The sequence below is a fragment of the Microtus pennsylvanicus genome, chromosome 1 (genome assembly GCF_037038515.1).
Source record: "Microtus pennsylvanicus isolate mMicPen1 chromosome 1, mMicPen1.hap1, whole genome shotgun sequence".
Taxonomy (NCBI): Eukaryota; Metazoa; Chordata; class Mammalia; order Rodentia; family Cricetidae; genus Microtus; species Microtus pennsylvanicus.
Window position 1 is genome coordinate 45,487,661 of NC_134579.1, and position 14,838 is coordinate 45,502,498.

Below are 14,838 nucleotides of genomic sequence, written 5' to 3' on the forward strand. Positions count from 1 at the left end.
TGTAGCTCAGTGAACTGCTTATAGAAAAATATTGACATGAAAATTGGTCAGAACAGTCTAGTGTTTAGCCAGAAAATTATATTCACACATATTTTTCTACATACCCCTCTAAGTCTATTATAGCTGATCTTGAATTCCAATATGTAATTATGCATATTTGTACCACATTATAAAAAATATCCAACCTTATCTCTGTTTGTTGCTGTTGGCAGAAGTGACAGTAATGTTGCAAGAGCCTCAGCCATTAACTTAGCTGTCCAAGCAGAAATACTTCCGTTGTGCCTGGGACACCGAGCAGCTTCATAAGTATTTTCTGATGTCAGAAAAACATAAAATACATTCCTTAGAATTCAAGTTTTGCATAATTAATAATCTACAACCAATGTATTAATCTATATATAGGAATTTATTTGGAATACCCTAATTTTCAAATGAATTTTTAAAAACTGAAAAACCAGAACACTTAAGGGAGTCAGCATTTCTCCATTATTAAAAACAGTTGCAGACATCTGGTTAGGTGGAAGGAGGCAAAAGGAAAGACCTAACATTTTCCTACCATCTTGTGTCAGATAGCTTCCATATATATCCATTTTGGTGGGTTTTCACACTCTGAACCCTAGGTAGTCAGGATTTGAAAGTTCACTTTATGGCAAGCAAGTCTTCTCAGGCCACCCTATCAGCTGTCATCACAGTCCTGGGAATACAGAGGCTATGTGTACTTTCTCATTTGTCATGCTGGATCCACGTGGAGGCAAGGCTGCCAAACTTAAACTTTCTCTTCCTGCGCCATGCAAAGCAGAAGAGAGTTTTGACTTATTTTGTGATATCTCTTAGATCTACACAACCCTTTCAACTCCATTTCTCTTCTCAGTGTTAGACAGTTTCTAATTTCTGAACAAGATCCTCAGTCACCGACAGCTCTTCAGACAGTACATTAGCCTCATCGTTCCTTGTGCAAAGTAGCAGCTTTGTAAATACTTGTTTTGGTGCACTGGGGAGAGACTCACTGGCTGTCCCACAGCACTGCTCAGGCAAGGAAAGGGTGACAAGAAGCTGGAAATGGAACCTCAGTTCTAGCATTGGAGACATCATCATAGGTAATAAGGAAGACCTTATTGCCCACTCTTAACTCTTTATTGGCACTGTAATCTAACCAATTGAGCTGACTGGCTAGTTGCTCTCATTCTTTATAAAAGCATCAAATCTCAGAAGGCAGTTTTACATCTCTCCTAACTTCCTTTCAGTTGTCATTGTTGCATAGACTCATTTAAAAAACTAATTTTTGTCAAGCTACCTTGGTGATCTTCATATGCTTGAGTGTTAAATATTTAATGTTTTAGCTTTTAAAAATACTCTACCTCAATTTCCCTTGAATTTTAGCTTTTCTTATGTCCTCTGAATAATTACTTTTGTTTTCCTTTGTATATGTAAGTCTTTTCATATGAAGGGACTCTGTCATATAAGCTTTCATTGCTTGTGGCTTGACAAATTTCAGGTCTTTCTGAGTCATGTTTGGAGTAGTTTAGTTATGTTATGTCTTCCTTCGGCTGTCATTATGGTACTTAGTAGGTAGGGTGACCTCTGGAAAAACCACCTGTGACTTCTGAATTCTTAAGGCAACTGATAAGAAAAACCATGTGGAAGTATGAAGACAAGCCTACTGTTAGACAAGCCCTTTCTAAAATGTAGATCATATAGCACTGGAGACTTACCTCATGCTCCATAGTTGAAGATCTTTAAATGTTCATTTGCATTCTATGATTTTATAACTTAATATAAAAGTTTTAAAGCTTTCACTTCAAATTTGTGCTTATCTTACCTGGCTTGGAATTGAAAACCATGCATTAATTTATAGTCATGAAGGAACACATGACCAGGAATTCACCCCACAAAAGCATGAGTGTATGGTCCATTGCTCATTTTCTCATCACTGCCCCAAGACTTACATTGAGAACATGAGGAACAAGCACCAAAGCAAGGAAAGACTAATTTGCTTTATTTATAAAATGTTTTTTCTTTTATTCTTCCTGTATACGTTATATCTCTCCAATCCTTCCAGGCCCTCCTCCTACCTCCCCTCTCCCCCAGATCCACTCCTCCTCTGTTTCTCTTTAGAAAAAAAGAGCAGGATTCTCAGGGATGTCCATGGAACATGGCCTAACAAGTTACAGTAATGCTAGGCATAAACCTTCATACCAAGGCTGGACTAGGCAACCCAGTAAGAGGAAAAAGGTCCCAAACCCAGGCAAAAGAGTCAGAGACATTCACTCCCACTCCCAATGTCGGGAAACCCACAAGAACATCAAGCTACACAACCATAACATATATGCAGAGGACTTATCTCAGACCCATACAGGGCCTTTTTTTTCTCTTCAGTCTCTGTGAATTCCTTTGAGTCCTACTTAGTTGATTCTATGGGCCATGTTCTCCTGGTGTCCTCCACACCTCTGACTCCTACAATCCTTCCTCCTCTTCTTCCATGGGTTCCCTGAGCTCTGCCCAATGTTTTCTGTGAGTCTCTGCATCTGCTCCCATTTGTTGCTCAATGAAGCCTCTCTGATGATGATTGTAGTAAGCACCAAACTATGAGTATAGCAGAATATCATTAGAAATCATTGCATTGAATTTTGTTTGCTTGTTTTTTTCTCAGTCATGTTTGGTTCTATCCTGGGCTTCTGGGTTGCCCTACTTCTGGTTCCTGGCCATCCATGACGTATTAGGTGTAGGCTTCCTCTCATGTCATGGGACTCAAGTTGGAGAAATCATTTTTTGACTATTCCCACAAGTTCTTTGCTACTATTTACCCCATCTTGCAGGCAGGACAGATTGTAAGTAGAAAGTTTAGTGGTTCAGTTGATGCCCCGTCTCACTGATAGGAGCCTTGCTTGGTTATAGATGGCCAGTTTAGGCTCCTTATCACCCGAAAGTAGGAGACTTCACTGGGGTCACTCCCTTAGATTCCAGGAATTTCCACTGCACTTCTACATCGTTCCCAAATGCCCGCCAGTTTCAGTCATCTCTTCCAGTACTCTCTTCCTTCATCCCTTCCACCCCACAACTAATCCTCCCTGTTTTCATCTCACCTGAAAAATCTATTCTAAATTTTCCCTTTCCAGGGAGATCCTTGCATCCCCTGGCTTGAGCCTTCCTTGTTACTTAACCTCTCTAGGTCTATGGTGTGTAGCAGGATTATCCTTTACTTAACAGCTAATGTCCACTTCTAAGTGAGTACATACCATGTTTTCTTTCTGCATCTGGGTTAACTTACTCAGGATGATGTCAGGAACTTTTCTAGTTCCATCCATTTGTCTGCAAATTTCATAATGTAATTTTTTAACAGCTAAGTAATACTCCACTGTGTAAATGTACCACCTTTTATTTATCTATTCTTCAGTTAAGGGACATCTGGGTTGTTTCCAGTTTCTGGCTATTTTGACTAAAACTGCTATGAACATAACTGAGCAGGTTTCCTTGTGGTAGGATGGGACATCCTTTGGGTATATGCCCCAGAGTGTTATAGTTGAGTCTTGAGGTAAATCCATGCCCAATTTTCTGAGGAACTACCATATGGATTTCCATAGTGGCTGTACAAGATTTCACTCCTACTAGCTGTGGAGGACTGTTCCCCCTCCTCCACATCCTCACCAGCATTAGCTGTCACTTGTATTTTTTATCTTAGCCAATCTGACAGGTGTAAGATGGAATTTTAGAGTAGTTTTGATTTGTATTTCCCTGATGGCTATGAATGTTGAACATATCTTTAAGTGTTTCTCAGCCATTTGAGCTTCCTCTGTTAAGAATTCTCTGTTTACATCTGTACCCTACTTTCTAATTGGATTATTTGGTTTGTTGATGCCTAGTCTATAAAATGCTTAATGAAAAGTACAGTAAAATTCAAAGAGAATTGCAAATTCTTGTGGTTCACAATAGTTCGATTATTTTTATGCAGACCACAATAATTAACTATGAACTTAACTTTCTCAACACGGTGTTGTACAATGGGTTAGCAGACCTCTCATTCACTGACTGCCTCTAGTTAGTAATCATCAAGTTAAAAACATCCAGGCACTCAACAAGTCACTTGTGATCAAGACATAATTTTGCTTTTATTCCTAAAAAGAAGTAATCTCTGCTCTCTGTAAAATATCACCAACCTGGGTCCCAGAAGAGTGACACATGTATTATTTTGTGTGATCGCCATGTTTGCCATATGTTAAGATATGTACCAACATTTACAGCATCCTTTTCCATTTCAGACTTTTACCATCAACAATTGAATATTTCACCAAGATTGTTGCCTGGTAAGTGAACTTTCATTGTCTCTCAATTGCGGTCCAAAATATTGAAGTCTAAAGAAATAAAATGTATTCATACCAAATTTGCCAACTTCAAACTAACAAAAAGTAAATATACGGGCTGTAGTGAGTTTACCACTACAAGAATTAAATTTGAACAGAATGTTTTTAGAAATTGGTAAAATATAGAGGAATACAAGCCCATTATCACGGTATTGGTAAACATTTTGAATTACTTTGGCAGGCATGGGTGGAAGTATTGAGATGACTTGTTTAAAAGTCTTTCCAGAGAAATTTTTTCCAGCCATGAGGTGAAGCTAGCCACTGATGTCTCCTATGGAGAATGTCACAATTTGGCATTAAAAAAAATACACAGAAAATATTTAAAAAACATTTTATCTTTCTTTGAACTTCTGCTTTGTATTTTAATATTCTGTAAGTCTGAAATGTATTTTCTTCGTTTGAATCTTAAAAGCAAACATAGCCACTCTTGGATCTATCTGTGGAAAGAAAGGGGAAAGACTCTTGGTATACGAGTAAGCAAGTCCAACTCTAGTGATGAATGGCGCAGGTCAGAGCTCCATGTAAACATAGGCTTAAAATTTGGCTCTGTCTTCTGGTGAGACTGTAAAATTTCTAAAAGGGTAGCCTTGTGTCCTCTGCACAGTCATGGTAGTAGGTGTCTAAAGGAGAGCATGGCAGGACAAAGGGTACGGTTCCGGGTCATCAAGTCAGAGCCCTGGGAGGACTGAGTTTTCTGGAGGATGGCCACAGTGAAATGCACAGACAAAGGATTATGGCCTTGCCTGGCATCCCACCCTTCTGCCTGGCTCTCTGGCCTATTTAGTCATGAACGGCATAGTCACCCAAACCTTTAAAAGTCACACTCTTGAGTTCACTTTACATGAATGGGCACAAAATGAAGAAAATTATCTCTTGGGTTGATAAGGATAGCTTTCTAGTGGGGACTTTCCATGTCCATTGCACATAATCCATAGTTGTCACTCTGTTGTTTCTAATTCTGTTGCCCCTCTATCTCTGTCCCTGAGTGTATCCAGCTTGCCCCTGAAGGCCACAGCTTTTAGGACTGTAACTCTCTCTTCCTCCCTCCTCCCTGCTTTACTTGTTTTGCTACCCAGAATAAACCTTCATCCTATCAGTGTGAGCCTAGAGGCACAAGGGACAGGCTTACTTAGAAACTTTAATTTGTTGCTCCCTTTCCATTCATCACAAATGATGTCATCACAGAAGAGCCAGAGTTTCACACTCTGGCTGACTTGCAAAAAAGTGGCTTCCTCCCCTATTGCTCTCCAACACAGAGAAAGTGTTTTCTGTTTTTGTGATCAGACACAATGTGTATTGATGATTTTGTGCCTTCAGGTGTATTTTACTTACAGGCAGGAAGATGTAAAATACAGGGCAGTGCTGTGTGTTTGCAGTTTCTCTGTTTTAGTAAAAGAAATCTCCTAGGGGAAGGAGAACATATCTTTCCACTAATGAATAAATATTTATTTTCATTTTAAAATGATACATGTTCATTAAAAATAATTTGGAAAAATACGTAAGACTAAAATGAAGAAAAATTAAAGTAATTATTTCTATAATTTAAATCCAACCATTAATAATTATTTGATATATTTTCTAACTCTCATTTTCCCCTGAAGACATATTTTTGAATATGCAGTACTCAGAATGTCTCTATAATTGTTGTTCCTTCTTTCAAAATTTAACTTAAGAATTTTGCATTTAGTTATAAAGTCTTTATAGACATTTTAAATAAATTCTATTCCTATAATCAAAATGCCCAACAAAATCATTGTATTTTAACTTTTTGCATCTCCATAATCTCTTGCGTATGAATAGTGAATGAATCAGTCAGTAAATAATGGATAAATGATTGAAAGTTCAAATGAAGCATATATTTTTTAAGATTATTTTGTGAAATATTTGAAATACATGAATGTAGGCAGCTTACAATAATGAACTCCCATGCCTTCATCATCTAGTTTATTCAATGGCTTAACTCGTGGGCTAGCAGTTTCCCACTGTATTGTCTTGTTGTTTTGAGGCAAACCTCAGATATCATGGCAGTTAACTAGTTAACTAATATTTCAGGTTTATTGGGACGTTTGTACATGTTGATGTTTAAAAAGTTTCAGATAAATAGTTCTCAACATTATATGGAATACTGTTTTTCTTGTTAGTGTCTTGGCCTCATGTTTTCTAATATGTAACAATTGATTGTAAAAAATCTTTGTAGCTTGTTTTATAACATCCTCAGGCACATCTGCAAGCCAAAGAGCAGTTTGGTTGATGAGAGACAGTTCGTACAGTTGGATAGATTTCTGGGGCAAATGTTTTTCTTGGGGAGATTTTTCTTTTTTTTCTTGCCTCAATTTTTAGATGAAAACTTGCATGGCAGACTTATGCAGGATTAATTATCTACATTATTGAACAGATGCATGTAATGTACATAATTATTTATCTGAAGTTAAAAAAATCATCCTCTGACTACTTAGACCTACAATCTAACTGCTTTAAGCACATACTAGATAGAGAAAAACTACTTAAAGCAAACATAATACTGTTCAAACACTTACATTTTAAAAGCTCTTTGGGCAAGTGTAAAGCATCTAATAGTTATGTGGGATTCTTAAATCTGAAAGGGCGAGCTTTTATGTAATAGTATGAGTCCTGTTTATATACATATAAACTATATATAGTTTATATACATATAAACTATACCCATACACAAAGCTCTGTGTCTGAGGGAAGAAACAACGCACTGCAGAGCAGTGCCTGTGTCAGTTGCTCCTGTGCTCCTAAGAGCATCCTAGAGAAACTTCTACAAGCCAGTTTTCCAAAGATAAACCGGATCCGCCACTAACGGGCTCTACAGATGCAGAATGGTCTCTTGGGACTCGTCTTTCTGTAGAGAACCTTTTTATGAATTTCTCCTTTCTTGCTGTCTTTGAATTTTCAGCCAGACTCTGTTTGTTAGCTGTGTGCTTTCCAACAGGTGTTTCATACTCATCAGATATTCAGGATGTATAACTAAGTAACACACTGCCTCTGTTAAACCTGAATTTATGTGTTACTCTGGTCTATTTAATCTTAGGCGCACAGTTTCCATTGGCCTCGAAAGTGAGTAGCTAGAATATTGATGTGCCTAACCCTTCGAGAAGAAATAAAAGGTTTCTCCACTACACTAAATCTCTAGTCTAGAAAAATATGATGGCTTACAATATGGACACATACAAAATATTTTCAGTCTGAGCTGCTAGGAAAAGCACATGGGAAAAAAGAAAGAAAGAACACAAGCAATAAACTATGCAATCCCACAGAACACCTGTAGACATTGTTTCTCTGCATGTAAACAATACAAATTCTTTTCCTCTTCCATCTCTTTTCTGAACATTGTTTTTACTCTACTCTGGCTTAGTATGACCACCATTAAAATATTCACTAAAGAACAAAAACGTGCCTGGTTCCATGGCATTGAGGCAGGCATGACAAGGGAGGAACAAGCCATTGTTCCTACATTTTATAGCAGCTCACTTTCCCATCACTGCTTGAAGATAACATGCTAACAGCACACAATGATCATTTACTTACATCCTTTCCTTACATGAGATGCGTACTATGTGCCTAACATAAACCTGAACTATTGAAAGAGTAACCACAATTCTTTCTGGTTTGTGTATTATACCATACACCCAAGTTACCGACCAAAGCGTCACCATCATAGCAGCTGTAGTAATAATAATTATCACTAATAAAATGATAGTATTTTCTTCCAGAAAGAGCAGGAGAAGCCATCTCAGAAGTAACTCAGGCTTCCAACAGACCAATAGGCTCATCACATACTGATAAAAGTTCTGCTCTCTAAAAACCTGGAAAGTAGCTGGTGTTTCTTCCTTCTGTGCAGCTATTTGGGTCCTGATAATCGGACACTGCTGTTGTATTTGTGATCTTGTATGTCACCCAGCTTCAAAACAACATTCTGAGAATAACATAGCAATCCGTACTTCCTACCTCATAGTCTGAATTAAGTTCAGTATTATAGTTGAATGATTCTGCTTATTTTAAGGCAGGGTCTCCATTGTCAGTACCCTGCATCATGACAGGATTTTCATTGCAAGTCTGAAGATGCTGCTAACCACAACAAAAGAAGGTGGAAGGGTTTGTTCATATTACTAAATCTATTCCATGAACCTGCCATATTTTCTGGGAAGTCTTTATTGAAAATATATTATACAATTGTGAGCAATTGCCATGAGGACAAAAATTATGTTATTCCCTCATCAAGATAACTCCTGTGATTCTGTTTCATGTGGAAGAGAAGGGAACAATGAAGTGTCTACTAAAGGCAGATATTCAAGGAGATAATTGTATAGTCAGTTCAGTCCTTTGGAATGCTAAAGAAGAATCCTGTCTCTTCTTGACTAAGATCCCCAGTGTGAACAGGAGATGGGTTTGGAGACATCTTCCATCTGAGACTCCTCCAAAGGGACCCTCTAGGCTCCTATGAGAACCACTGTTATGTGCTCTGCCCGCCACTGTGGAAACACTCATGATTTGTTGGGGATGTGTCATCTTGTCACTGTGAACCCATCTCACGTATTTGTGGCATGGACATCTGTAACCTTTGAGAACTGAGCATAAAGACTCTTGTAATTAATTATTTAAAGAAGTTTTAGCTCTTAACTATTTTTCTTTCTTTGTTCACACAAAAGTTGATTGGTTAATCATGTCTTTGTTTTTGTTGTTGTTGTTGTTGTAGTCCACAATGCTCATAAAACAAAAAAGGAGAGGCTGTTTATAAAAGAAATTACAATGGCAACCTTGTACTTTCTCCAAATGGTCTCATTTTCTCCTATTTGACTACATCAAGGCCTGCCCTCTAGAAAGTGCGTTTCAGTTTTGCTAGGGAAATGATAGAGAAAAATAAATTCATATTTATAAAATATTGTCAAATACAGCATGTTAGTTGTGTTAGAATTACAAATATCACAGTTCCATCAAACCCTTTTCTACTAACAAGTGTTCAGTATCTGGTCAGTCCTCCAAGATAGAGGCCAGAACAAGGAAGAAACAACAGCTACTTTTCATGCTCTTGGAGAACAATTTTTATCACGAGGAGATGGGTATATGGTATGTTCAGAGCCATGTCAGTTCTGGGGTGCCTTATCCTGCCTTCTCTGGAATATAAAAAAAAATTCACAGTTTCTTCCAATTAAATCAAAACCCCAAAGGCCAAGGGGGTCTCTAAGATTGTCTCCAAGTCATTCTTTCTATAAAATTTACTGATTTATTTCTTATTATTTCAATGAAAAATTTTTGTTAAGGAAATGTGAATCATTTTTTCTGTTCCAATTCTTTTTATATATTAAATGCTATTTTATTCATTTCAGTATTAAAAATAAATCTTGATGGATTGCTGTGGCTTGTGCATTTAAGAGTCAGTTCCTTGCAGGAACTCTGGTTGTCAACAGGTGCTCTTGCCCTTGTCTTTTCTCATTCTGCCTGTGGCGCCTGTCACTAGCAGTCAAATAAGGACAATTTTACCATTCTCTCCTGCTGCTCTAATTTTTTTTTACTGCCGGTACATGAATTTGTTATTCTTTATAATTCCCTTTGAAGTTGGAATTCCAAGGGGAATCTAAAACCGACCAGATGTTTCTACTGCTGGAGAGGGAAGAGAGTCAGGATTAAGTTTAACAAAAACTTGGTCTCTAGGAAAAAAAAAATCATTTCAGCTGGAAATTATCTTTAAATGCATTCATTTGCTATATATCTGTAGTTAATTTACATTTACTAGCCTTGTGTAGGCAATATCACCTATCAATTAAATTGGAGTAAAATTCATAAATTTTGTGAGCAAACAGATTCCTGTGGTTTGCTCAGAGCTATTTCCTTTATGGAGTTTCAGTTCTATTACCCGGGGTATTCCCCTCTCGTGCTTTACTGTGGGGCTTTGCTGCTTCTGCTCCTGATGTTGCTAAAGGATCCTTAGTGTGTCACATCAGATTTGGAGGGTCAATTCTGCCAACTGTTTCAGAGGCTGAGGCCAGGGAAGCCTGAAATTATGGAGGGAAGGAAAGAAACGCTGCCTGGAAGGCTAGTCTTTGTACAGAAAGCCATTCTTTTTAGCTGTATGGTGATCGGAGCGGGAGTCAGTGATGAGGACGAGGGAGAGTGAGGGTGGAAAAGGAAGTTTTATGGTCTTTCAAGAATTCAGTTGACTTCACGATGCGAACAAACAAAAGATGGGAAAGGGAAAAGGATAGACTGGACACAGTAAAGTACAAAGAAAGTAGAGTCGATGAGATAATACTTGTGGGTTCTCACTGTGGATACTCAGACTTCCGGCACCCGTCCATCATGGGATAGGGGAGGGGAGAACTATCAGTAACTACCAAGTGTGAAAAACCTGGCCGAATAGTTGTGTGGTTTGCTTCAGGCTTCGCAGGGCATTGGACGGAGGAGACGGATGTTATTTGTGGGCTGCAGTAAGGCACTTCTCTCACTGGCTCTCTCAATTCCCAAGGCTTCCCAGGGTTTTCAGGATGATAAAGAAATCAGAGTCACTGTTCTGTGCCCTGACCTGCTGCATGGGATGAGCTTGGGAAATGTGTTCTCCAGCTCACCACTCAGAGTTTCTTTCACTCTGGTCTACGTGAGTGTTACATAAGAAGTTCTAGTCGTCAATGATTATATTAAGTTTCTTAAGTCACAAGTATCAGCCTGTGGAAAGAGTGTAGCGAGAAAAGACAGAGAGGAATCACTTTAGCAGCTGATTTTGCTTATTTTAAGCAGCTTTCCTCATTTTAAAATATAAAAAATTCAGGCCCTGGAACATTGGGTGATTTGAATGTTCTGTAAGAATTTGAAAAAAAAATTTTTTTTTCTTCTTTTTTTCCCTTAACCATTTGTTTGACATTCAAGGACCTGAATTTTCAATTTAGTTCTTTAAAAAATAGGTTGAAATGAGGGTGTTTTCAACCTAAACAGTTTCTCTTCTTTCTCTTTTTTTCTTATTATTTATTTATTATTGCAATTACTATTCTTCTTGGTCAAAGCAGATGGTATGAAAAGCATTTATGTTGGTCTCACTGCTGACAGAGCTTAACCTAATAATCCAAGACTTGGAACTTAGTGCTTCAATAAAGGAAACACTGTTTGAGGTATTTTCCATTCAAACCAGCATCAAAAGTTTTTAATTAACACCATCAGAAATTAATGGGCTGAATACAGGACAAGGTTTCTACATACCCCACGGTTGGGAACAACAGCGAGTGGGATCCATTGTGTGTGTTTGCATTTCGTGGTGTATTTTCATGGACTGACTGAAGCGCAGCCCCAGCTGCACATTTGCCGCAGCGCCCGCCTCAAGAGAGACCTGCAAAGGCCGCCTCCCTCCAGCAGTCTCATTTTGCTCACTGATTAGTGTCCTGAGTTCTTTGTGATTGTAATTGGTTAGAAAGTTTGAAATTAGCAAGTCCTTGTCAGCCATGAAAGCTTTGAAATCACAAGGCCTGATCCAGCTATCAAGCCTGCTGAAGCCTAATGGCTGGCAGAATAAGAGCTCCAGAGTGGTGAACATTCAGGCCACAGGCTGGATCCCAGACCCCATTCAGCCGCCCTCCGAGGGCCTTGTCTCAGATGGGGGCTTTGTCTAGGGCCTTTTCTTTTCCATCCGTGAAGGCTGTTTCAGGATGAACAGATTTTGGACTAATAGAGGTAGGGGGCATTGGGAAATGGGAGCAAATGGGTAGAAGAGTGAAGTAGGTTAAGGGAACAAGGAGAAAGAAAAGAAAAGGAAGAAAGTGCGTAAGAGAAAGAGACCGGATATACAATGGAAAGAGCTTTATAAATATTAACATTTTGTTTCTTTGCAACTGAGTTTAATGTCTCGGGGTGGAAAACACTGAGGGGTCTAAAGGGCTCCTGGGTGCATTCTATTTGACACTTTTTTAAAAAGTTATTAGCCTACCCATTGTCAAGGAAAAGCCACTGAAGTTCATGTAGCAGACTGGAACCTGCCCCACACTGCCCTGCTGTTAGTTTTGGAAGTTAAGAATATAATCCTTTCCTTTATACATTATAACACAGGAATGATTGGTTTATCAATCTTTTAAAACCACAAAAGTATTTATTGTCAACCCTAACATGAGCCTCCAAACCAGCGTGTTCCAGAAAAGTCCTCTGCTGCCTAGTCAGTTGTGAAATAAACTTAATTATCTCCTTATAGCAAGCTGCTTGGGTACAGTTGTAGGAAGCAGAGTGGGTCAGCAATGTTGAGACAGCTCTAGAAGCTTACAGACCTTTTAATAACTTTCTATAAAGTACTCATTTATGTCTGAAACCTTCAAGTTTAATACATGTAGATATAACTCTTAAACTTTCAATTCTCTTCCATTTTAGTAAAACCTTATAAAATATGAACTGAAAAGCATACTGCCATGAATTCACAATGTCAGGACAATTTTCAATACATCTTGGCAAGATGATATAAAATATCACCATTATTTTTAATTTCCCAAAATTGTTCAAACATTTTTTTACCAAGCACAGAAAGATCAATACATATCAGACTTCTATAGGATAATAATGAATGAATGACTCCTAGGAACTCTGCTTCCTACCTGAACACTTTAGGATTTATCTAGTTGGGTTCTTGTTTTTGTTTATGTTGTTGGTTGTTGTAGTTTTTCTCTTTGGGGGGTGGGTGTGCCACCAAATAAATACATGGAGACTTATTCTTATTATGAATGCTTGGCCTTAGCTTGGGTTGTTTTTAGCCAATTTTTCTAACTTAAATTATACCATTTCTCTTTAACAGTGTTTTACGTCCGGATTTTTACCTTTCTTAATTCTATGATTTTTTTTCTTACTTCACGGCTGACTGTTGGCTGACTGTGTGACTGGGTGGCTGACTGTTGGCTGGCTGTGTGACTGGGTGGCTGACTGGGTGGCTGACTGTTGGCTGGCTATGTGAGTGGGTGGCTGACTGGGTGGCTGACTGTTGGCTTGCTGTGTGACTGGGTGGCTGACTGGATGGCTGACTGTGTGACTGGGTAGCTGGCTGGGTGACCGGGTGGTTGGTCCCTGGTGTCTAACTCTTCTTTTCTCACTCCTCACTCTTCTCTCAAGCCTAGATTTCTCCTCCTATTTATTTGCTCTGCCTGGCAGCCCCACCTGTCCCTCTCTTCTGCCAAGCTTCTAGCTGTTGAGCTCTTTATTAGACCAATCAGATATCTTAGGCAGGCAAAGTAACATAGCTTTTCAGAGTTAAGCAAATGCAATATAAAAGAATGTTACACATCTTTGCATCATTAAACAAATGTTCCACAATATAAATAAATGTAACACATCTTTAATATTCCACATCAGATTTATGTACTCTAAGATTTGGCATCTTGAAGGGTTTAGACATGCCCTATATGGAGTATAATTGAGAAAAGATGACTGTCTTACCTCCCCCAAGCTATTCCTTAAGGGTACCAGATCAGAATGTAAGTGTGTAATGCACCTACATTTTTTCCTTTAAGTATTTCATACATATATTTTGGTATTTATCTCCCTCTCCTGACTCCTCCCACCCAAATCCTTCACTGCCTTTCTCCTCCCCCAGTACTTCATAGTCTCTCTATCCCCCTCTGTCCTCCCCCACCTCTCTCTCTGAGTGTATCTTAGGTTGGCCAATTACTGTCTCGTGTGGGGCCTGCCTCTGGAGTGCAGGGCCAGTGCTGGATATACCAACTGTCATTCTGTTCAAGAAAACGGGCTTTTTCCTCTCCCTGCAGCATCAAGGGACAAAGTCAGCTAGGGGTGGACTTCCTGCCTGTCATTCTGTTCAAGAAAACGGGATTTTTCCTCTCCCTGCAGCATCAAGGGACAAAGTCAGCTAGGGGTGGACTTCCTGCCTACCACCTCTCCCCATGATGGTTTTTCATATGCTTTGTACAGTTCTTGTGCATGCACTCACAGTTTGTGAGTTCATTTGTGTTTCTCTCTAGTTGTGTCTGAAAAACACTGTTTTCTTGAAGTCATTCATCAACTCTGGCTCTTACAGACTTTCTAGCACCTATGCCACTTAGATCTATGAGCCGTGAGGGAGGGCTTTGATATAGACCTGGCATTTAGGACTGAGCACTCTGAAGTCTTTTATTCTCTGAATTAATTTCAATCTTCTGCAGGGAGAAACTTTGCTGATGAGAAGTGAGTGGTGCATGAATACATTGATATATCAGTGAATGATTAGAACTCATTTTATTGTTATGTATATTTAGCTGAACAGTGTGATTTGTTTACTCTTAGGATTTTTGACATTATTGACAGTGTCAGTATGGGCTCCATCTCAATAAGTAAGCCTTAAATTTAATCAGAGTGATTGGTGACTCCAATAACACTTGTGTCACTATCATCACGCCAGCGTCTGCACCTAAGTTTTATAGGCTAGTATGTCATCTTTATCTGCTATTCATGCTTAATCCTTTAATCTACTTCTGACTCTAGCAGTCCCTGAAGCAATTTTCTT

General features: G+C 38.8%; 1 protein-coding gene across 17 annotated transcripts in view; it reads left to right on the top strand.

The window, feature by feature from the left end:
* Zbtb20 (zinc finger and BTB domain containing 20) overlaps positions 1-14,838 on the top strand; it is a 766,528-nt gene that overhangs the window by 430,932 nt on the left and 320,758 nt on the right. For all 17 annotated transcript variants that reach the window (XM_075962725.1, XM_075962896.1, XM_075962754.1 and 14 more), the window contains one exon: positions 4,257-4,301. The gene's annotated coding sequence lies outside the window, so the exon portion shown is untranslated. The remainder of the gene's footprint in view (positions 1-4,256; positions 4,302-14,838) is intronic.